This window comes from Macrotis lagotis, chromosome 1, assembly GCF_037893015.1.
Source record: "Macrotis lagotis isolate mMagLag1 chromosome 1, bilby.v1.9.chrom.fasta, whole genome shotgun sequence".
NCBI lineage: Eukaryota > Metazoa > Chordata > Mammalia > Peramelemorphia > Peramelidae > Macrotis > Macrotis lagotis.
The window spans coordinates 415,975,448-416,000,392 of record NC_133658.1 but is presented as its reverse complement, the minus strand read 5'-3'; positions in this window follow the sequence as shown (position 1 = coordinate 416,000,392).

Sequence of the window (24,945 nt, the reverse complement as noted above, 5' to 3'; positions counted from 1 at the left end):
TGTAATTACTATTGATGCAGATAGAGGTTCAGAGAAATGATTGAGTTTGATTAAAGAGAGACATACATTCTCCTTTGACATATAGCACAGGGAGATTGTGGAGGAAATTCTTTTAATATTAGTCATTTTTCTCACTTGACATTTTCTTAATGGACAAAAATAGATGTGCTTCTAGCACACTACCCAATCAATTTTGACAATACAAAGAAAAAGGGAACTGCCTTAGCAACTTATGGAAGAATGCCACAAGGGCTCTATATTTGAGCATGTAATCTTTTTGTTGATTCTGAAATTCAGAATTCCTAGAGCCCAAACTCCCAGAATTTTTATTGAGAGGTTTCTGGGTAGATAACTAGGCTCTAGACATTCTGGAGAGAGAGTGTTTTCCCTTGCAACTTAATTCCCTTTGCATACTCAACAATTCAGTGACATTGGCCTTTTTACTATTCCCTATACATGTCATCTCCAAACTCTGAACATATTTCACTGGCTATTCTCCATATCTAGAATATTCTCTCTCCTCATCTTTGTCTTCTGGTTTCCCTAGTTTCCTTCAAATCCAAGCTAAAATCTCATTTTCTATAAGAGGCTTTCCTCCATCTCCCTTAATGTTAGTACATTCTCTCTATTGATTAGCTTCAATTTATCTTGTGTTTCTACTTAATTGTTTGCATGCTATCTCTTTCATTAGACTGTGAGGTCCTTGGGAGAACTGCTTTGCCTCTCCCCAGTGTTTAGCACAGCAGTTATTTAGAGCATAGTAATTTCTTAATAAATGCTTATTGATATGACTGTCAACTCCTGTTGATTGGAACAGGTCTAATATCATTGCTACCAGTTCAATTATAGAAGTTGAATAATGTGTTGGCATACTTCATGATGAAGGTGGAGTAATGAATGTTATGATAGAAAAGTTAGCACCTGATAGACCTGAGAGGACAGCAAGAAAAATCATGGGACTATGAGGTGCCTGATAGAACAATAAGCCGAAAAAGATGGTTTTGTCTACTGATTAATTATGCCTGAGCTATATGAAAGTCTTGCCCAAGATCACACCATGAGAGAATGTCTGAATTAGAATTAGCAGTTAGGTCTTATGACTTAAGAGTCTGGTGTTCTCTATGTTGATTCCATCATTCTCAATCCCACCAGGGCCTTAAGGACCCATGGAGAGCTTATGAATCACAGTTACTTTCAATTTTGGATCAATTCAGTGCATTTTGTGGGGCAAAATTTTAATCTCTGGCAAACCACCTTGAATGCTTTTGATTCTTTCCACCTTCTATCTTTGCTGTCAATTACTGTGTGGCCAAGGAATGCAAACTCTTCATAATACCCTTCTAAATTAAATCAGAAAGGTAAAACCATTACCATTCAAGATCCATGGAATTAGAAGGGAAGGATAAAACATAAGTGTTGAAAAAGATCTTAGAACATACAGCATTCTAGAATATTATACCTCGAGGGATTTCAGAGATCTGCAAATCCACACCCCTCCCCCACTATTCAAGAGATAATGAAACTAAGATTAAGTGAGTTGACTAAAGACACACAATGATTTCTAGTGTAATGCATAGATTTAGAGCTTAAAGAGGACTTATATTTCATTTTATATTTCATTTTACTTATTAGGATACTGAGGCCAAAATCACAATTATATTAAGTGGTAGAGTCGTGAGTATGCCCTTTCCCCTATCCTGCATTATCTCTCAGGTGTCATTTTTAAAGCATCTGTTGTTTTAGTTTATTGACATCCCTGTTCACCTCCACTCACACAGAAAATTGAGAGCTAACTATAAAAATCATGATTGTCTTTAGAGACACAAGATATAAGCAATAGTTTCAGAATTTGCAGACTCAAAAATCTGTAGATATTTAGGGGAAAATGGGGTCAGTGATACATGGACATGGGTGACTGGGAAAGGCAGTATAAAATACATTTAATAGATATGCACCCAGATAGGCACAAACACGTTCTTACATTGCACTAGACTTAGAAACATTTCTAATTAGGAATTTGCCCCCCAGTCTTCTCAGGATTACTTCTTAATAAATGCTTGTTATGCTTGTTATGTAATCTAGGACTATCTACAGATTTGACTTTGGAATAATACCCCCAAATGATATCTGACTATAAAGCCAAAAGTGATGTGGGGCAAGAAGCTGTAACAAAAGATTGTACTAAATTTTGAAGACAATTGCTGGACTGGGAATGGTAAAAGAATCATTTCAGGCATGAGGAGCCAAATCCAAACCTCTTGCTAGACAAGAAGGATATCTGTCAAGTGCCTTTGGTTGCAAGTCTAGAAAATATAGCTAGAAGAGTTACTTGCTTTGTATTTCACAGACAGACATGGTGGATCTAGATTAAATTCCCAGGTCCTGGAGATCAGAAAAAGGGCAGGATTAAAAAAATCCTGCCTTCTCAAATCATAGCAAAGGAGATAGATTTCCCAAAATTACTCTATAAAAGATCCTTCATTAACTCTCATTCACTAGGGGATGAGGATCCTAATAAAATGCTATCAACTCTAACTTGATTTCTCTGATGATGGAAGTAGTATATCTTTCCTCCCATGGCAATGATGCACAATTGTTCCAATGAGTCAAACGTTTGGGCAGGGGAATAATTTGGAATAAAAAAATCTTATCTATTTACTGTGAGAGTGAACAGAATAATCTGACATTTAAACAATGATTTATCATTGTCCTCATTAGACATTTATCATGTGTTAGGAAATATATTAAGCACTGAAGATAGACAAACAGAGAGAGAGAGAGAGAGAGAGAGAGAGAGAGAGAGAGAGAGAGAGAGAGAGAGACATGATAGAAGGTAACAGATAAAGAAAAGATAGGGAAATGAAGAATCAAAACTGGCCTCCTGAATAGGAAAGTATTTGAGCTGAGTCTTGAAAGAAGCAAAAGATTCTAAGAGACAGAAGTGAAGAAAGACAGCATTCCAGGCATGTGGGCGGGGGGAGGCAGGGGGGGAGCAGCCAGTGCAAAAGCATAGAGAAGGGAAATAGAATGTCATGGGTAAGGAACAGCAATAAGCCAGTGTCATTGGATTGTAGAGTATATGGAGAGGTGTAGCATGTAAGAAGGTTGATAAGGTAGGAAAAGCTCAGGTTGGGAAGAACTTTAAAAGTCAAACAAAAAGATTTTATATTTGACCTAGAGATAATACAGAACTACTAGAGTTTACTTAGTATGTTGGGATAATATGCAAATACTTATATTTTAGGAAGACTACTTTGGCGGTAGTGAGGAGGATGGTTTGGATGAGAAGAGACTTGAAGCAGCAAGAGAGCATGAGGCCATGATCTAAGGAGGTGGCAGTGTGAATAGAGAAGAGGAGCTAGACAGGAGAGATGCAAAAGTAGAAACAATATTTGGCAGCTGATATGTGGGAATCAATGAGAGTGAGAATTCAAGGATGTTTCCTCACTTGACCAAGTAAACTCTGACCAGACCCTTTGCAATGCTTTATTGGTTATTCTGAGCTTTGTTCTCAGCAACATTTCTCTCTCAACCCTGTCTGTTGCTCTCATTTTTTTCTGTTTCAGTCAACTTCTCAACTAATCCAATATGTAGTGTGGAAGTTTTGCTGTAATACTGAAGCATTCCATTTCCCATGAGAGCTTCTTAGGAAGGTCATTACTTAACACAGTTTCTGGCAATTGTAGGTACTTAATAAACATTGGTTGATTGATTCTCAGATAGATCTCTCAGTCAGCCTCCTCCTTTACCATACCAGTGTCCAAATTATATATTCCTTAACACATTTTGATTGGCCACCATCTGGTATCACTTGACATAATAACCCTCTACCATTTCCAAGATCTTCTGCCAGCAGGATATATACTACTCTCATGGTCAGGAGACCCTGTTTTTACCTGTCACAGGAGACATGTTGAGAGTTAAAATCAATTATTTTCAAAAGAAGAATAGAAAACTATTAATAATGATATAAAAGAATGCTCTAAATCACTAAAAAAAGAAATACACATCAAAACTACTTTAAGGTATCATCTCACACCCAGAAGATTGTCAAAGATGACAAAGCCTGGAATAAACATTGTTATAGGGACTGGCAAAAGACTGACAAACTAATGCACTTTTGATGGAGTTATGTATTGATTACACCATTATGAAAAGCAATGATTGCTTTGGAATGACTGGAATTGTGTGAAGGAACAGATTAAAATATTCATTCTCTTTTAACCCAAAGATATCAGAGTTAGAGATGTATTCCCAAAAAGATCAAAGTTAGAAAAAAAAGTCCAGTATGCACCCAAATATTTATATTATCATTAAATCACCCCAAAAGTGATTTTCTACAAATAATATAAAAGAACTAAATATAAAGTAGATACCCATTGATTTAAGAAGGGCTAAACAAATTGTGGTATGTGAAAATAATGTACTATTCCTATGTTAGAAGAAAAAATATCATTGAAGAATGTAAGTATGCATAGGAAGGTTTATATGAACTGCTGCAAACTTGAGTAAAGTAAAATCAGAAAGACATTATAAACAAGGATCAGAAACAGCAAAGATAAAAACTAAATACTGAATAATTATAATGGATATATCACTACTACCTTTGATGGGGCCTGGTGACTAGGAGAATATAAGTACTCAAAGTTTCAATCATGGGTGCACAGCTTCACTCTTTTTTTTTAAGATTTTATTTATTTTGAGTTTTACAATTTTCCCCCTAATCTTACTTCCCTCCCCCCACCTCCCACACAAGGCAATTTGCCAGTCTTTATATTGTTTCCATGGTATACATTGATCCAAATTGAATGTGATGAGAGAAAGAAATCATATCCTTAAGGAAGAAACATAAAGTATAAGAGAGAAGATCAGACAATATCAGTTTTTTTTCCTAAATTAAAGGTAATAGTCCTTGGTCTTTGTTCAAACTCCACAGTTGTTTCTCTGGATACAGATGGTATTCTCCATTGAAGACAGCCCCAAATTGTCCAATTGTTGCACTGATGGAATGAGCAAGTTCATCAAGGTTGATCATCACCCCCATGTTGCTGTTAAGGGTGTACAATGTTTTTCTGGTTCTGCTCATCTCTCTCAGCATCAGTCCATGCAAATCCCTCCAGGCTTCCCTCAATTCCTGTCCCTCCTAGTTTTGTTTTGGTTTTTTTAGGGTTTTTTGGAAGGCAAATGGGATTAAGTGGCTTGCCCAAGGCCACATAGCTAGGTAATTATTAAGTGTCTGAGACCAGATTTGAACCCAGGTACTCCTGACTCTAGGGCTGGTGCTTTATCCACTGGGCCACAGAGCCGCCCCCCCCCCCCCCCCCCCCCGTTCCTAATAGAACAATAGTGTTCCATGGCCTGCATATACAACAGTTTGTTAAACCATTCCCAAGTTAAAGGACATTTACTTGATTTTCAATTCTTTGCCACCACAAACAGGGCTGCTATGAATATTTTTGTACAAGTGATGTTTTTATCCTTTTCCATCATCTCTTCAGGGTATAGACCTAGTAGTGGTATAGCACAGCCTCACTCTTACTGCCACTGTAGCTACTGCTATTAACATCACAACCACAAGGGAACTAGCAAAAGAGCAAATGCCAAGATACCAAGACAAAGATTGGTGTGGAGTAGAGTAGATGTCACATAGAACAGATACAGAGGACAGTCAGGAACTCATAGTATCATGAAAACTCAAGAAGTAGAAAATATATAGAATGAAAGGATGGTCAACTTGCAACAGTAACAGATGCTGCAGAGAGGTCATTTACTTTGGTAGTTGGTAATTTTGAAGAGAGCAATTTCAGTTAAGAAGTCAGATTCTGTTTAACAAGTAAATGAGGGAAGGGAGACAGAGACAAGGACAGATAAATTGAGAGACAGTCAGAGAAAGCTGTCTTCCAAGTATAAAAAGTTTTTTAAAGAATTTTGGGGGTGGCTAGGTGGCACAGTGGATAGAGCACTGACCCTGGAGTCAGGAGTACCTGAGTTCAAATTTGGCCTCAGACACTTAATAATTACCTAGCTGTGTGGCCTTGGGCAAGCCACTTAACCCCACTGCCTTGCAAAAAAAAAAAAAAAAAAGATTTTTTTGGAATAAAGAAGTAGGGATAAAAGAATAGCTAGCAGAGAAAGAAGTATCTAATAAACTTTTTTTCAGGTTTAGAGAGACCTAGGCAAATTTATAAAATAGTGGGAAAGCAACCAGTGATTAAGAAGAATCTGAAGATTAAAGTGGGAAAGAAGGGGATGATAATAGGTGCAATTTTCTAAGGCAAGATGAGGGGAATGAGAACAAGGGTGTGATATAGGAAAGACCTGATTTTAAAAGCTCAGGGTCTCGCACTGATGAACCATCCTGAGGCCACTTGGCTCACATGAGATAGTGAGAATATCTTTGCACAATACACCCTCACTTTAATCAATCTTATCTGTAAATCCTAATGTCACTTTCCTGATGTCATGATCTTCTCTGAGATAGAAGGACTTCTACTAATGGAAGGCTTTGCTTTGGGGAGGAAAAGAGTCATCTTTTCATCAAAGAAAGAAGAGGGGATGATTTCAAAAGTTTGTGAAATATGATGAGGAGAAAAAGAAACTGGGGAAAAACGTCTCCATTTTATTATCTATTGAGGTAGGACCTCACCTAAGGGGTGGAATGTAATATGGGAAGAAATTTGGAATAGTTATCCTGGATAGAGATTTAATTTATGTTGTTCAGCTGTTTCCAACTCTTCATGACTTCATTTGGGGTTTTCCTGGCTAGAATATTGGAGTGGTGTTCCAATCAAACAGCTTAGTATTTAAGTCTGGATTTGAACTCATGAAAATGAGTCTTCCTGATGAGCTTGGATTCTCTATCTACTGTACTACCTAGCTGCCAGAGAATTAATTAGAGAAAAGTAAAGGTATTACTTTGCTACAATGAGGACCCATATAAGGTCAGATAACAAAAATTTAGGCCAAGACCAGTAAGTGTGATTATGTAATTTCCTGAAATGGATAAGATCCAAGAAAAGAACCAAAAGGATCTCTACAGACAATATTCATGTGAACTCATTCAATAATATGTTGACCAGGAAGCATTTAACACTGACTGCTTTTGACCTTTCTAGTTTATGTCATTATTACATATGTGTTAATAAGAGGAGGATCTGGGTAAATACCATAAATAGCCATTGACTAGTTTTGACTAACAGTGAGAAGACACAGATCTCTTTATATTTCTCCCTTTACCTTTTCCTCCCCTAACCAAGAAAGAAAAAATAAATCCCAATTATCACTTTTCTGCAATAAATCTACCAGAGATCCAGAAGAAAAGGGCAGGGAAGGAAACAACCAGAATTCAGATAAACCACTTGACCTTCTGCTGCATACTTCCTCCTGTGTAGCATCAAAATGGACAAACTTCTGTCTTTCTCTTCCCTAAAGCCTTAAAGACAAATTCAAAATAATGTCATCTCACTGGTGAACTCTGGGGCCGAATTAATTTATCATTTCTATAATCTCATTTCTCTATAGCTAAGTCATATTTCCAATTCCCCTTTCAAACTTGCTACCACTGCCATTGTCCCAGGTCAAAAAACTCAGTATATTCTCTGTATGGATTTAGTTCCTCAGGAAGAGAGCTTGGGCAACACTTAATATGGAAGATCTTTCAAACATTTAAATAGAAATGACTTTGTAGAAATTGCAAGTCCAGTTTCTCACCACCAAGGTCTGCTCCAAGTCAACTGTGTTCATGAGCCATATGTTTCATCTTGGATCAAAACTATTCATGAGCATCATAAAAGCTTTATACTCTCAGAGGCTCAAATTTTTTTTTAATATGCCATAAATTTGTTTTTGAATATCTCTTTCCTCATATAATTCAGAGGCATTGAAAGTGCACCCAAGGAAGATGATCAGTTGTGCTATGCATAAGCAAACAAGAAAGTCAGTGACAGGGAAATTCAAACTTTGAAATATAATATACAAACTACATTCAAATGTAGCATACAAACTACAAAAGAAATTTAAAAATCTAGTAACACTGCTTTCTGAGATGGCAAATAGCACAATTCTCTTTCAAAAGATAATTTCTTTTTTATTTTTGTTGATATGTAAAAAAATATGGAATAGAAGATATCTGCTAGGCTAAATGGCTAATGCTTAAATATTTGCTCGTTTGTCTTTGAGACAGTAGCTTTTCTTTGGATTCCCCCCAATGCTTAGTATAGTGCCTGGTGCACAGTGAGCACTTCATAGCATTGGCTATTGACTAGTTAATTCCTCTTGACTTAAAAACATAGACAAATAGGGGCGGCTAGGTAGCATAGTGGATAAAGCACCAGCCCTGGAGTCAGGAGTACCTGGGTTCAAATCTGGTCTCAGACACTTAATAATTACCTAGCTGTGTGGCCTTGGGCAAGCCACTTAACCCCGTTGCCTTGCAAAAACCTAAAAAAAAAAAACCCATAGACAAATAGCTTCTTCTATGGTAATTAAATCATCTGATTCCAAATTAACAACTTAAGATTCCTGAAGCCTTTTCCAAATAAATAAAATTCTGATGATGAATCCAATCTATTCTCTTTTTAAAAAGATTTTATTTTTAATTTATCCTTCATCCATCCCTATATCATTCTATCCACCCTTAAAAATAAAGCATTGTGTTTTGAGCCTCCTGACAAATATCATTCTTAAAAGCATGCAATCTGTAACTCTTATAAGATTTGGCATTAACCTTGGAGGTGACTTTTTTCTTTCTTTTAAGAGATAGAAGTTTAGGGGCAGCTAGGTGGCACAGTGGATAGAGCACTGGCCCTGGAGTCAGGAGTACCTGAGTTCAAATTCAGCCTCAGACACTTAATAATTACCTAGCTGTGTGGCCTTGGGCAAGCCACTTAACCCCATTGCCTAGCTAGAGAGAGAGAGAGAGAGAGAGAGAGAGAGAGAGAGAGAGAGAGAGAGAGAGAGGTTTAGTTAGATGATGGATCATTATTGACTTGCTCTGCAGTAGAGCTGTTATAAGTGCTAGAGGCTTGAGTGTTGAGTAGAAAGGGAATGAGTTGGAAGTTGAGGGAGATCACCCTCTTATTTTGGAAGCCACTGTGGTGTAAATAACCTTGAAGTCAGGGCACCAAGATTTATGTCTACCCTCTGCTACCTTACTGACTATAGATTACTTCACTCTTGTGAACTTCAGTTTGCTTATCTGTAAGATAGGATTAATGATCTATGAATTGTCAAAATCACATGGTTGTTCTGCAAAAGTTGTCTTCTAAAGCATTATCAGGGAGAAAAGTCAGTTATTACTGAATATACCTGAATTTTATTTTGTTTCTTGACATGATATTGATATAGTTCTATCCCTCCTTTTCTATTCTACAAAATGTGACCCAAGATTACCTGTCATACCCTCACTTTTTAAGGTTAAGGATTCATTCCCTTCCTTCTGAAAATTTCTGGGAAAGTTAACTGGAATCTAGATTAGAGCTAATACTTCATCCTATGCCAGTAGGACTTGAAGGTACACAGAAGTTAAAGTCTAATGTGAAGGAAAGTAAAAGAATTATGCTGGAGGCCCCAAGAGACCAAAAAATTTCAAAGACAGCAGTTTATTCCAGTTGGTGGACATTTTAGGTCTTTAACTATTTGAATGAAAATTTAACTCAAAGTAGAATTTAAAAATTACTTTCCATGTCTGATTGTCAAATCTTTTCCCTTCTTCAGCATAACCTCATTGTCTCTTCATCTTCTTACTCTACTATCTGTCTGTCTTGTTTCTTTATCTATCTCTTCTCTAACTTCCCCCGCTCTATCTCCCTTACTTTTCTATCTTTGCCTCCTTTTGCCCCTTCTCTTTCTCCTCTCTTTCCCTTCATCTCTCTCCCTTTCCCTCCTTTCTCTTGACTTCTCTCTCCTCTTTCTGTCTCTGTATCTCTGTTTCTGTGTATCTTTCTGTTTGTGTCTTTCTCCATTACACTCTTCTTGTGGGTCCCTCTCTTTTGTCTTCAAGTAGAAACAAGATTACTTCTTGCCAGGAGAAGTCTATTCAGAGTCAGAGATGACCTCTGAGGTCCCTTCCAAAACTAAAATTCTATAATATCATCTGCTGTTAATTCCATGATAATACTTTGTATTCCCTAATGTCTACCAAGCATTCACTTATTATTTATTGAACTGAATTGAACATAACTGGAAGTCTGACTCTATAAATAGTCATTATATGTTTGATGACAAATTAATCAATTCATTTATTTCTTTTCAAACCTACTTTGATCAAAGAACACTGTCCTCCTTGCTATTGTTCACACTAGACATTCCATTTCTTGGCAGTCAAGACATTTTCACTTAATATATAATATCATATATATATATATATATATATATATATATATATATATATATATATATATAATATCAGCTCCTGAAAGTTATTTTTCCAAATGTATAACCCAGGCAATCAGAAGAAGTTACAGTAACATGGATCAGTACTTTAAGTGTAATCATCTCCAAGTGTTTTGTTGCCCTGACAAATTATGGTTTCGTGATAAGAAATTAACCTTAGTCTTCTTCTAGTATGTCCTTTTCATAAACATGAAGTTGCTTGGAAGTAGCATGGTACAACAGATGTCTAGTCTGGGAGTCAGGAAAACCTAAGTTCAGGCCATACCTCTGAACACATACTTGAATAGGTGACCCAAATGAAAAATAAGGTACAGCTCTATTTCTTACCTGTGTAATCTTGAAGAAAACAATTATCCTTTCTGTATCTCATTTTTCCTATCTATAAAATTAGGTTGTTGGATTAGATGACCTCTAAAGCTTCTTTCAGCTTTAAATATATGATATCTAAGATCCCAATAAAATCTGAGATTCCTTGGTTCTATAATTTTAATCCTTGATGATTGTTGCCCTTATCTTCCTATTTGTCATTCATAGAGGATCTATCCAGTGTGCTAAAATAATTTGTTTTGCTTTCAAGAAGTACTTAGAATGTCTATTTAAACGTTTTTGCTATGAGAAACACTGGTCATATTTTTGTTTGCTTCTTTCTTTCTTTCTTTCTTTTTCTTTCTTTCGTCTTCCTTCCTTTCTTTCTTTCTTTCTTCTTTCTATTTTTCTTCTTATTTAGACTATAATCTTTCATTATCCAGTCAAACAAATAATTTAGTAACACCTAATTTAACTCTTTTCTATTTGTAGTTCTTCGTTCTAATTTCTCTTCCCTTAAAATTTATTTTATATTCTCTCCTCCAACTCATACTTACTTTTTCCTTCTTTATTTTTCTGTGTCCCTCATGAAATCTGAGCTTCTGTAGATTACATATGAACTTCCTATTTTAGCTTGTTTCTTTTTTTATTATTATTATTTAGCTTGTTTCTATACTGTTGCCTTTACAGATTTTATCCCATACTCTCTCCTCTTTTTCATGTTATACCTCACCCTTAAAAATATCAATTTATTGGGGGCAGTTAGGTGGCACAGTGGATGGAGCACCTGCCTTGGAGTCAGGAGGACCTGAGTTCAAATGTGACCTCAGACATTTAATCATTATCTAGCTGTATGACCTTGGGCAAGTCACTTAACCCTATTGCCTTGTTAAAAACATCAATTTGTGAAAGAAGAATATTGAATGGAAGCAATGCCATGTAGTACAAGTAACTTTGTTCTCCATCTGATGCATTAGACCCAATCCAACTAACTTCTTGGTCTCCCTAAAGAATCAGACATAGATATTTGGTTCTATATATTCCCAGACACTCAGAGTACTAATTGCACTGAGAGCCTTCAACTTCATAAGAAGGTATATAGTCCTGGTATAGTCCTGGGAGGTACAGCTCTTTCTCAGAGGAGTAATCTCTGTGTAAATTAAGTCCAGATGAAAATGATTATATTATTTTACTACAAACATATACAACTCACCCCTGCCCACCTCTCCCAGTGGGAATGTTCTTCAGTGGTGCATTTTCCTTTCCCCATGCTGGTCTTTCTCTTCTGTTGATTTTATCCTGTTCCCTCCCACTCCCAATCCTTATTCCTTTTGAATCCTCTGACTTAGGGGAAATTAGATACTTCACAAATATTCTAGTAAAGTCTTAAAAATCACTAGAATGAACTATTATAAATAAAAAAGAAGAAATGGCTATACTCTCCTTCAATCAGTCCAGGATTCTACAAAAAACATAAACCACTACCAAAATCTGGATAAGCTTTTGGCAGAGTCAAGTGAGGGTAGGCAGAAGGTCAAGTATTCAAATAACACAGACCCAGAGCAAGACCAGATCAGTGTCCAATGCGGGAATCAAGTCCAGATAATTTCTAGGTAATACTCAAATAGTCCCACCTGAGCCACAACAGGAGAGAGGGAGTGAGTGAGAGAGAGACAGAGATAGAGACAGAGAGACAGAGACAGAGACAGACCAGAATCCAGGAAACCCAAGGATCTATCATTCTCACCTCAGGCACAACAGAAGAAAGAACTAATTTAGTATCCAGTTGAAAAAATAAATTCCAACAAAATTCAGCTTACAAGAAATATACTTGACACAAACATAAAAAGATTTATACAGATTGATTTGAAGCACTTGAGCTAAAAAATGCAGGAATAGCAATCATTTCACTTAAGGCAGCAATCAAAAATTTGGCATAATTAAAAATGATAAGCAGGCAAATTGTAGTATGCTTAAAGATACCATGGAAGATAAATCAACATTAATACATAATATGTATGTGTAATAGCATATCATTTAAATACTTAAAAGAAAAGTTAATTGAATTATGATGAGAATAAATCTATGAGTAGAGGACCACTTCTAGATCTAGTCAAATATAACAAAACAATAAATAAAAAATAAATACAATACTTAGAAAAGTTAGAGGTGATTGATCTTTAGTAGTTACTGAATAGGGGAGAAAAGGATTTTATATAATTTTAAACTATGTGTAGAAACTTGGAAGTTGACCATATGTTAGGACAAAAAAGGCTGAAAAGCAAATATAGAAAAGCAGAAATAATAAACACAATCTTCACTAACAACAATACAATAGAAGTCATGTTCAATAAAAGACTTTGGGGAAAATAAATTAAAAAAGGAATAATGTAATCATAAAGAATTGGTGAGCTAAAGAACAAATCTTAGCAACAACCAATGTTTGCCTAATACAATGACAATAATGAGACCACATACAAAAACTTATGGGGACAGCTAGATGGCTCAGTAGATAGAATTCTGACTCCGGAGTCAGGAGGACCTGAGTTCAAATCCAGACTCAGATACTTAACACTTACTTAGCTGTGTGACCTTGGACAAGCCACTTAACCCCATTACTCTGCAAAAACCAAACCAAAACAAACAAACAAAAAAAGCTTATGGTATTCAATTAAAGCAACCCTACAGGAAAATGTATTAATAATATTTTCATCAGCAAAACAGAAGAACAATCCAATCCACATTTATTAAGTGCCCACTAGGAGCCAGGTATTGTGCTAAGTGCTGAGGATATAATTAATAAAAAGAAAGATGATTCTTGCTTACAATCTAATGGGAAGAGACAATAGATAAAAGGAGGCAGGAAAGCAGTGTGTGTTAGAGGTGGGAGGAGGGGAGAAGGAGGGGAAACATTAAGGAGTAGCTTGTTCCATGATGCTGAAAGCAGACTGAGGAGCAGAGATGCAAAGTGGAGGGAACTGAGAGCCCAGTCTCTGCCCTTTATAAAGGAAGAGCTTGGGAAGAGCTTGATAGTCCATCCTCCAAGCCTCTAATCATAGGGAAGAGGTATCAATCAAGACTTGGATTAGCATCATGGAGATGAGATTAGAAGTGATCAGTTTATCCTGGGGTGGGGGAGTGTGCATCTTTTTTTCCCCATGAAGTTGAAACCAGGCAGAGCTGCAAATGAAATTAAGAACAGATCAATTTATTGGAAATACAATTTTTAAAATCTAAAAAGGAAATAAATAGCCTTCCCCCAGCTAAATACCAAATAAGCATTCCAAAATTAAAAAAGATTAATAAAATCAATGACAAAAGATAGTTAAACAAAAATCCAATTGTGAATTAATAAAATTAGAAGTTTATGTTTTTTGGGGGGAACATGAAGAATACAGATAATTAGCTCATCTAATTAATAAAAAGAGAAAAAGAAATCAAATTGTGTAAACAATGAAAAAGGAGACTTTCACAACAATTAAAGAAAAATAAAGAAAAGTATTTAGCATAGTTACATTCCAACAAAAGAAAATAACAGAAGAAATGGATGAATTATTTTTTGTAATTCAACTGAATTTTGAATCTGGGCTGTATTTCAATTCTTTTCTTTTCTTTTTTTTTTAAAAATTATTTATTTACTTTGAATTTTATAATTTTTCCCCTAACCTTGCTTCCCTCCCTCTACCCACCACAGAAGGCAGTCTGTTAGTCTTTACATTATTTCCATGGTATACATTGATCAAGTTGAATGTGATGAGAGAAAAATCATAGAAATGGATGAATTTTTAAAAGAATATGAAATAGAACAGAAAATTACTTTTTTTAAACATCTTACATTGAGAAGGAAAAAAATTAAATCACAAAACTCCCAAGGACTAGATGGGATTATAAGTGAATACTATCAAAAACATTCAAAGAATAATTAATTACCATTTTACATAAACTGTTTTCAAAAATAAGAAAAGAATGATCCTTCCAAACTCTTTTTACAACATAAATACAATTTAGCTATCCAAATACAGGAGAGACAAAACATAGAAAGAAAAATATAGCCTAATGTTCCTAGTGAACATCAACACAAAATTATTAAATAAAATAGTAGAAAAGAAGCTTATAACTGAATATTTTTAATTTATATATTATAACAATATTGGATTCATACTAGAAATGTTGATTCGATTCTATATAAGAAAAAATATAATTTAGTAGACAATATTAATAACAAGACTACATGATTATATCAATAGAAACTGGTAAAGATTCTTACAAAATTTTTCTGTTAAAAACAATAACATTTCAAACAGCAAAAAATACCTTCTTTTAATATGGTAAATACAACCTAAAACCAAAAACTTACATTATACATAATGGAGAAAAGTTATATGTTTTACTAATAATGTCAAGACTTAAAAAAAGATGCCAATTATTATTTTGCATAGTACTTTAAATGCTACTTGCTTTGATAGTCAGTCAAGAAGTATTTATGAAGTGTCTACTATGAACTATGAAATGAATTATGAAATAGGGATACAAAGAAAGGCAAAGGGCAATCTTGCACTCAAGAAGCTCAGAGTCCAATGAAAGAGACAATCTACAAGCAACTATATATAGAATGGTTATATCCAGGAAAAACTGGAGATAATAGATTGAGGGAAATCATGAATATATATTCTAAGTCTACCTTTTCACAGAGGTAGAAGATTCAAAAATGTTGTACACTTTAGACTTTTCATTTCATTTTCCTCTCCTTTTGTTTTTAAAAATGTCATTTGCTATATAAGATATAGCTCTATGGGAGAGGGGATGATAAGAACATTGGGAAACTATTGTTATCTTTTTTAAATGGTCTAAATAACAACTTATTCTTAAAAAACAACTCATATGTTAAAAAAATAACTCAGATGTAATAATTCTTAAAAATACATTATTCAAATTTATAATCATCAAGAAACAGGGGGTCTCCCAGAAAAGTCTTAGTGAAATAAATACCACTACCTATATGTGGTAAAAAAAAATTCCACATATATAAAAATATTTATAGCAGCTCTTTTTTTGTGGTGGCAAAGACTTGAAAATTGAGGGGATGCCCATCAATTGGGGAATGGTTGAACAAATTATAGTTTGTGAATATGATGGAACACTATTGTTTTATAAGAAAACAGGAGAGACAAGACTTCAGAAAAGCCTTGAAAAGACATGAACTGGTGCTGAGAGAAATGAGCAGAATTAGAAGAACATTATACAAACTAACAATAAAACTGGGTGATGAACAACTATGATGGACTTGTTCATTTTAGCAGTACAATAATCCAAGACAATTCTAAAAGATTTGTGATGGAAAATATCATCTATATCGAAAGAGGGAACTGTGGCATTTAAATACTGACCAAAGCTTATTAATTTTCAAAAGTTATGTTCTGTATTATGACATTTTTCTTTAATTTTTTTCTTCCCTTTGGTTTTGATTCTTCCTTCACAACATGATTAATGTGATATATATATATATATATATATATATATATTTATTTATATTTATCATGGCTGCACATGTACAGCCCATATATGATTTCTTTCTGTCAGGGGAAGAGGGAGGGAAAGGAGGAAGGAAGAAAAATGTAGAACTTACATCCTTGCAAAAGGAGTGATTGTGGGGCAGCTAGGTGGCGCAGTGGATAGAGCACCAGCCCTGGAGTCAGGAGTACCTGAGTCCAAATGTGACCTCAGACACTTAATAATTAACTGGCTGTATGGCCTTGGGCAAGCCACTTAACCCCATTTGCCTTGCAAAAACCTAAAAAAAAAAAGGAGTGATTGGTGAATGCTATCATCGAATGCTGTTGAAAAAACAAAAATATTTTTTTTTAAAAGAAACTATATATTAAGGGAAAAAAACAAAAAAAAAGCAAAAAATCAGTCCTTAATTTCAAGAAGTTCACAGTCTGAGAAAGAAGACAACACACAAATAACTATGTACAAATAAAATGTAGGTTGTTTCAAAACACTTAATGAAGCTTAACATTTCCCTAAGACTTTTAGAATACTTTATATTGAGCTAAAATTGGGAACAGTTTCATATAGAAGGCTTTATTATTATTAAGGATGTTTAGGAAACGATTCTTGCAGAAGGAAGCCAGGGAAATTAAGCAGCAGAGATGAGGAAAGAGAGAGTTTCAGACATGGAGAACATCTGGTGAAAACACATGGAGTCAGGAGATGGAGTATTGTACAAGGAATAGCAAGAAGGTCAGAGTTACTGGTTTGCAAAGTGCATGGAAAGAAGTAAGGTATAAACAGATTAGAAAGATAAAATAGACCTAAGTTGTAAAATGTTTTAAAAGTCAAAAAGAATATTATAAAATTTATCCTGGATGAAATAAGGAGTTACTGAAATTTATTGAATGAAGGGATAGCAAGGTCATACTGGCAGTTGTGGAATATCAATTTGGCAAATGAATGGAGAGGACAGTCTAGAGTGGCTAGAGAATAGAGGTAAAGAGCTCAGAGAGCAGGTTATTACAATAGTCCAGGTGTAAGGTGATGAGGGTATGCATCAGAGTGAAAGCACTGTCAGAGGAGAGGAGGGGGCATACATTAAAAAAGAATAGAGGGAATGAGAGAAAGTGAATAGAGGGAATAGAGGGAATGAGAGAGAGTGAAGAAATGAGGATCTGGGTTGTGAGTTTGGGTCAGTGGAGGAATGGTAATGTCTTCAATTTTAATAGGGAAGTTAAGATGAGAGGAAAGTTTTGCAGAAAAAAATATTGTATATATATATATATATATACATACATATATATATTGAGTTTAAAATATTCAGAATATTCTGTTTGAAATGTCCAAAAGGCAATTTTCTCCCTACATCTGGGGTATTAAGGTAAAATGAGGTTTCCTCTGGCCTTAATCCTCCCTCATCATCTTAACTGGAATACCTTTAGTAGAATTATCTGAATTTTTGAGAGCTATCAACATACAATTACATAATTACAATCTGAACTCATCATCATCATCATCATGTTCTAGGCACAAGATTGGAGTTTTTCAAACCAACAGTTTTTAAAAAGTAATTCTATATGTTGCCTTAGAAACAAGTTTTTCCAGAATCTTGGGTTACTGCTTTAATTTACTGTATTATTATTATTATTATTATTATTATTATTATTATTATTAGTGTAGCTAAGTGGTACAGTGGATAAATCATTGAACTTGAAACCAGGAAAAGCTCATCCTTATGAGTTCAAATCCAGCCTGACACATTCTAGCTATGTGACCTTGGTCAAGTTGCTTAATCCTGTTTACCTCAAGTTTCTGATCTGTAAAATGAGCTGGAGAAGGAAATGGCAGACTATTCTATCTCTGCCAAGAAAATTCCAAATGGAGTCACAGTCAGGCACAACTGAAAAACTACTAATCATCATCATTATGATTGCTGTACAAATTAGTCTTTTGGTTCATATCACTTTGTAATTTCTTTTCACTGTGATGAGTAAAAGATTAAATGAAAGAAGAAACAAAGGTTTGAGTTTCCCAACATATCTATTTATTAAGCAATGCATACCAGTTACCTAACAAATTGGGATAAGTCCCTTTCCCAGTCATACAGATCTTATTAAACAATAAGGTTTTCTCCCACTTTCCACAACTTAATTAAGTTTAAGTTTTTTCACAAGACAGAAATTGGATTAAACCCATAATTGAATAGAAAGGCAACTGAGCTTACTCCTTGACCAAGGAGGACTCAAATTATGCTGACCAGGGTCACACAACTAGGAAGTGTCTCAGATTGAATCCAAACTCAGATCTTCCTGACTCTAGGTGGGTACCCTATCTACTGTACCACCTTAGCCACCCCCCCCCCCCTTACTTATACTTCTTCTAGGTATACCTTTGCTGGTTTATTGAGGGAATGAGTCTAAGAACTCTGAGATTTGTGTTTCTTGGCTCTAAGTGGGAGATGCACAAACAAATTAGAAACCTTTGTGAGATTCAAGGTAAAATATTAAATTATAATATAACACATTTTATAAATGTATATATTATATAGTAATATGTGTAAAATTATTTAATGTTTGCTTAATATATACATTAAAATACTACATTAGAGAGATATCTAATGAGTACTAGGACAGATGATCATGGCCATTGCTGTCATTTCTACATCACTTTTCAGTTCAAAAAAAGGCTTTCATTACAACAACCCTGGGAGGTAGTGATATTATTGAAACCCAGTTCTGCTACATACCACATCTGTGTAAATCATTTCAACTCCCTAGGCCTTCAATTTCTTTATCTGCAAAATGAGGGGCCTGGACCAAATTACTTCCTAGGTTTCTTTTAGCTCTAACACTTCTTTGTTTCTCCTGCTAGAATGTCAAAATGAGAAAAGCTGCCTACAGTGACAAAAACAGGCACTCTAAAGTGAATTGTTTTTCTAGAGAAATGGCCTTTAGGTAAATTGGTTTTTCCATCTTCCTCTTATCACTAAGTATCAGTCTCCCTGACCCCCTTACACCTCTTGTTCTTACTCTGAGAAATCAGCACTACTGTTACTATTGGAAAGGATACAACAATCATCCTATGAATCTGCTAACAATTTATATGGCTGACAGTCCAAAAATCCCTTCCCTGGCTTTTACTCCTTTACAATTGTTGTATCTCCCTACTAATCTACAACCTTTCCAAAGAAGGATTGCCTTATTTTTCTAATTTTATCCATTTATATTTTAATATGATGTATATTAGGAACTTCTTAAATGATTGATGATTGATTTTACAGATGAGAAAATTGAAGTTCAAAGGTCAGGGAGGAGAAGTGGTTTCTGGTGGCCAGGATAGGGAAGGTAAGGGAGGAGGGGGTTATATAAGGAAGTTTTCACCAAAGAGGTGTTACTTTTGTTCATGAATGTTAAATTCTAGAAACCTCAAGTTCCCTCAAAAAAACTAGGGAAAATGTCAGTTAGTTACAACTTTGTTTGGGTTTATAGAGTCTGAAAAATAAATTGTCTGTATGACAACAGACAATAGAAAAATGATCAGATTCCTTCTAGGCTGGACCAAGTGACAGTAGAACTGACCAAATATTCAACCTTCTAGTCTCTCATATGCTCTGACACCTGTCACCTGATAACTATGCAAAAATGTCACATTCTGAAGCCTTTAATTTTATATTTTGCAAATGACAAGAAAGTGAAATTGAAAGGGAAAAGTTAAAGTACAATCTGAGACATGTGCAAATTAAATTTTGACTATCATGAATATATATTCTTTGTCAGTGAATGCCTATCTCAGAATCACTTTCTCAAGGTACTATTTAGTCTGATGGCCTTCAGTACATAATTGCCTGATGTTTATAGCTTTTTCATGTGTTGGGTAATCGGAAACCTTGATCAAGGTCAACGGGGAAGGTGTCAGTCTGAAAGTTTCCAGTACCAACATCAGGAATGGACTAACCCTTAGAAATGATACTGCTCACTGAGGGTGGAGATGGTTTGGGAGAGGATGGGGAGACAGAAAGAGAAAGAGGAGAGGAAGGAAGGGGAAAGAAAAGGGGGAGACAGAGGAAGAGAAATTTTGGTGGAGGGGGTTCCACAAAAATAATAATTTATATTTTCAATGCATTTCAAGGTTTGTGAATAAACAAAAAGGATTTAAGTTCTTACCATGTGCCAAAACCCTGAGGCAAATAGAAAGAGTGGGAGAGTGAGTTCCTGCCTTCAAGGTGCTAAAATTTTAATTGAGAAAAATAAATTTTATAGGGGAATTATAGCCATGGAAGACTGCTTTTTTCTCCAAGTAGAAATTTGTTTTGCTTGAAGGTGCTTATTTGATGTAAGGATTTTTTCCAATGAGGGGAGTCAGTGGGGAGAGTAAGGGGAGGGGAGTAGGAATTTAAAAGAAAGAATGAGAAGGTAAGGAGAAAAGAGATGAGGAAGGGAGGGGGGGAAAGAAAGGGGAAGAGAAAGAAGAAGGGGGAAGGCACAGGAAAGAAGAGAAAATGGAAGGGAAAGGGAAGGGAGAGGGAAGGAAAGATCAGTGAGGCATTTTTTTAAGTGTAGCGAAGAGAAAGAAGCAAGGCACTTTTGCAACCCATAGAAAAGAAGAGTAAGCTGTACATCATAAAGATCATCAGTTTCCTATATAATCATCTTTTTTGGGGGGGGGAGATCTACTGTTATATGGAAATTCCATTTTATTTGGTACTTTTTAAATTCACAAAAAAAACTTTTAAAAAAGAATTTAAGAAGAGTCCTTTAACTTCTGCATGCTTTTGCCCACAATGAGATGGGACTAATCAAGCATTGGGCAAATATGAACACAGTAGCCATAGATGCTCCAGCTGGTACTCATGCTTGGCATTTTTGCTTTTCATTAGGGAAGTCAGTGCCGTAAAGTGAGAAGCACACAGAGTCTGGCATCTGAAGACCTGAATTTCTGGATTCAGTGCTTCCTGCCTGGGTGAAACCGGGCAGATCACTGGAAGGAGGAACTTGTTTCTCCTCTTTCAAAAGGAACTAATAGGGGCAGCTAGGTGGTGCAGTGGATAAAGCACTGGCCTTGGAGTCAGGAGTACCTGGGTTCAAATCCGGTCTCAGACACTTAATAAATTACCTAGCTGTGTGGCCATGGGCAAGCCACTTAACCTCATTTGCCTTGTAAAAATCTAAAAAAAAAAAAAAAAAAAGGAACTAATAGTTATTGTTTTGCCTTCTTCATTAAGGATATCACTTCACCTAAGAGTTGCCTTATTCCCTTTCAAAATAACCCTGTTTTGTCTCCCTAACAGAGTTTTTGTGAATAATGAATGTTTATTCACTTGCTTAGTAACTTGAAAGTAACACACAAATGAATTGTTTTATTGTGAAGTTTGAGCTACTCTTTTAAAAATGTATTCATATTTTGGTTTTTGTTTCTCCTTTATCCTCCAACATATCCCTAATCTTCTCCCCAACCCAGAAAGCCAGATCATATTGCATCTAATTTAAAAAAAAATAAAGGAAAGAAGAGCAATTTCAATACATCAACAAAGTCTGACAGTAAAGCCTGAATTTCACAGACATCTGCTAACAAGGAAAGTCACTCTATTGAGTGTTATCTTACTTGCAGGGAACTCTTTCCCCTTCTTACTTAAAAAAGCAAATTGAGAAGTCACTGGTTTAGGACCTCCCTTTTGGTTTTTGAATCCTGTCCTACCTAAGTTCAGAGGGTTTATAAAGTGATACCTTCCAGGCTGCCCACAAGTGAGAAATTTCAGTAATAGAGAATGAACAGCCGTGAAAACTGAGCTGCTTCTGTAATTTACATCAATTTACATTCAACTTCCAAGTAATCCACAGGAAAATCCTGAAGCATCTATTCCATTATAATCAGAGGAAATGACACAGAAGGTATATGATGATCTCCCAAGATTGCTGTGACTCTTGCCCCCAAACACTGGGCAGATTAATTTGTAAACCAAAACAGGAGGATGCTGCTGTAATGATGGCTGCCTCTGATGAGTCTACGACCTCTGAATTGTATAGATATATGTGTATTGGAGTCTTATTAACTTTATTTTCTGATCTAGCTTCAATTTCCATCACCCTCACTTGTGCAAAAAAAAAAAACCCTTTATTTCTCTCCAAATCTCTCTTTGTCTGTCCTTTCTGATCATGCAATTCAGTATGGTAGAAAGAACACTGAACACAGACTCAGGAAACCCAGATTCTAGCCCCATCTGGCCCTCACTTGTTATATAACCAGAATCAATTATTTCCCTTCTGTAGATGTTAGTTGTCTCACTGGTAAAATAAGAGGACAGACTAGATGATCTCTACAATTTTTTCTTATAGGAACATAAAGGCTGAAGGGTCATAGATTTAAGGCTGGAAGGGGTCAACCAGTCTAATCATCTTATTTTAGAAAGCAATCAATTCCCAAGCATTAAGAGCTTATTATATTCCAGACAGTGTACAAGTGATAAAATTACAAAGAAACAGCCAAAACACTGCCTCTCCTTAAGGACCTTATATTCTAATTGAAGAAATAAATAGGTAAACAGGTACATAAAAGAAACATACTGAGTTATTGGAAATCAACCTTGGAGGTCAAAGCAGTAGAAGTTGATGGGACCAGGACAGGTTAACTATAGAAAGTACCATATGGATAGAGGATGGATTAGACTGGGGAAAGACTTGAGGTTGGGAAACCAATTGGATGACTATTGTACAGTAATTCAGATGAGAGAGAATGAAGGTCTATACTAATTAGTTAGGAGACTATGTAAGGGATAGAAGAAATCATATAGCGAGAAATGTCATGAGATAAGAACAGTTGAAAACTGATTCAATATACAGGGTTGGGTAAGAGTGGAAGATGGCTCTGAGATTGCAAACCTCCATGACTGAGAGGATAAAGGTGCCTTTGCCAATAATACTGAGGAAACTGAGCCCCAGAGAGGTTAAATGACTTACCCTAAATTCCTGAAGTGGTAAACAGAAAAGCAGAATTAGAGTCAGATCTTCTTACCTTATCTCCCACCAGCCTTTTAATTCTAATGCCAGCTATGTTTATTATCAGTAGCTAGATAGATAAAGCATTATTAAGCACTTACTATGTTCAAGTAATGTGATAAACATTAGAAAAAAGAAAGCTGGTCCCTGCCCTTAAGAAGTTTGCATTCTATTGGGAGAAATTGATACATAAAAGGGAAGTGAATGTAGAGGTTGGAAAAAAGAAATAGAAAAGTAGGCAAAAAAAGTGACAAAATAGAAAAATAATCTTTTCTTATGACTTATGGGCTGGCATGGTATGGGAGAAGGTAGGTGACACAATGGATAGAGACCTGTCCTGAAGTCAGGAAGACCTGAATTCTAATCTAGTCAAACACACTCACTGTATGGCCCTGGACAAGTCACTTAACCCTGTTTGCATCTGTTTCCTCATCTGTAGAAAGAAATGACAAAAGACTCTAGTATCTGCTAAGAAAATACCACATGGGGGATGGAGCCGAGATGGCAAGTAGAGAGCAACGTCTCTAAGAAGCTCTCTCATAAAACTTTGAAACTAAGGATTCTAACTAAACTTTTGAGAGACAGAACCCACAGAGGGACCCAATGAGGCAGTTCTACTCAAGGTAACCTGGAAAAGAGCAGAAAGACTCTGCTCCCTGGGGTTGGAGGGGCGGCCAGACAGACAGGGGTGGCCCGCCAGAGCAATAGAACTTCAGCCTCTCAGAGGCAGCCCCAGGGCTCTGGGAGCCATGGCTCACAGCAGTGGGGGAGTCTCCTGAGCTAAGCCCCAGGGAGCACCAAGCACAGGGCACACAGCCAGCAACGTGGTCTTTTGGCAGCCCAGATCCAGGAACAGAAGCAGGCAGAGACGGTAAGCAGGGGTCCCTAGGGCATGAGCCCATTGAACCTAGGGAGGGGAGTGAAGAGAGAGAAAGACTGCTGAGCTCTGTTCTCTGCCCCTGGAACAGGACTCTGGGGCTCTGACCACATTCAGATCCTGATCGCAGTCTAGGCCCCCCAATAGAACAGCAGGGCCCCCCCACTTCACACACTGAGACCCTTGTGGGAGTGTCCCAAAAGCTCAGAAAGCACCCCAAAACCAGGCTCAGGCTGGGAAAATGAGCAAGCAGAGAAAAAAGAGGAACACCATTGAGAAATATTTTGCATATGAGCCCAAGAAGGATAAATTGGGCTCAGGCTATGACAGAGCTCAAAAAAGACTTTGAAAATCAAATGAAGGAGTTAGAAGAAAAACTGGGAAAGGAAATGAGAGAGATGCAGGAAAAACATGAAAATGAAGTCAGCAGCCTAGTCGAGGAAATCCAAAAAAATGCTGAAGAAAATAGCATGCTAAAAACCACCTTAGGTCAAATGGATAAAACAGTTCAAAAAAGGTATTGAGGAGAAGAATGCTTTAAAAATCAAAATTGGCCAGATGGAAAAAGAGATAAGAAAACTCTCTGAGGAAAACAAATCCTTCAGACAAAGAATAGAACTCAGGGAGACTGATGAATTTATGAGAAACCAGGATTCATTACTTCAAAACCAAAAAACTGAAAAATTAGAAGAAAATGTCAAACATCTCATTGAAAAAACAACTGATATGGAAAACAGATGTAGAAAAAGATAATTTAAAAATTATTGGAATACCTGAAAGTCATGATTAGGAAAAGAACCTTGACATCATTTTCAAAGAATTACTACAGGAAAATTGCCCTGATATTCTAGAAGCACAGGGCAAAAGAGAAATGGAGAGAATCCA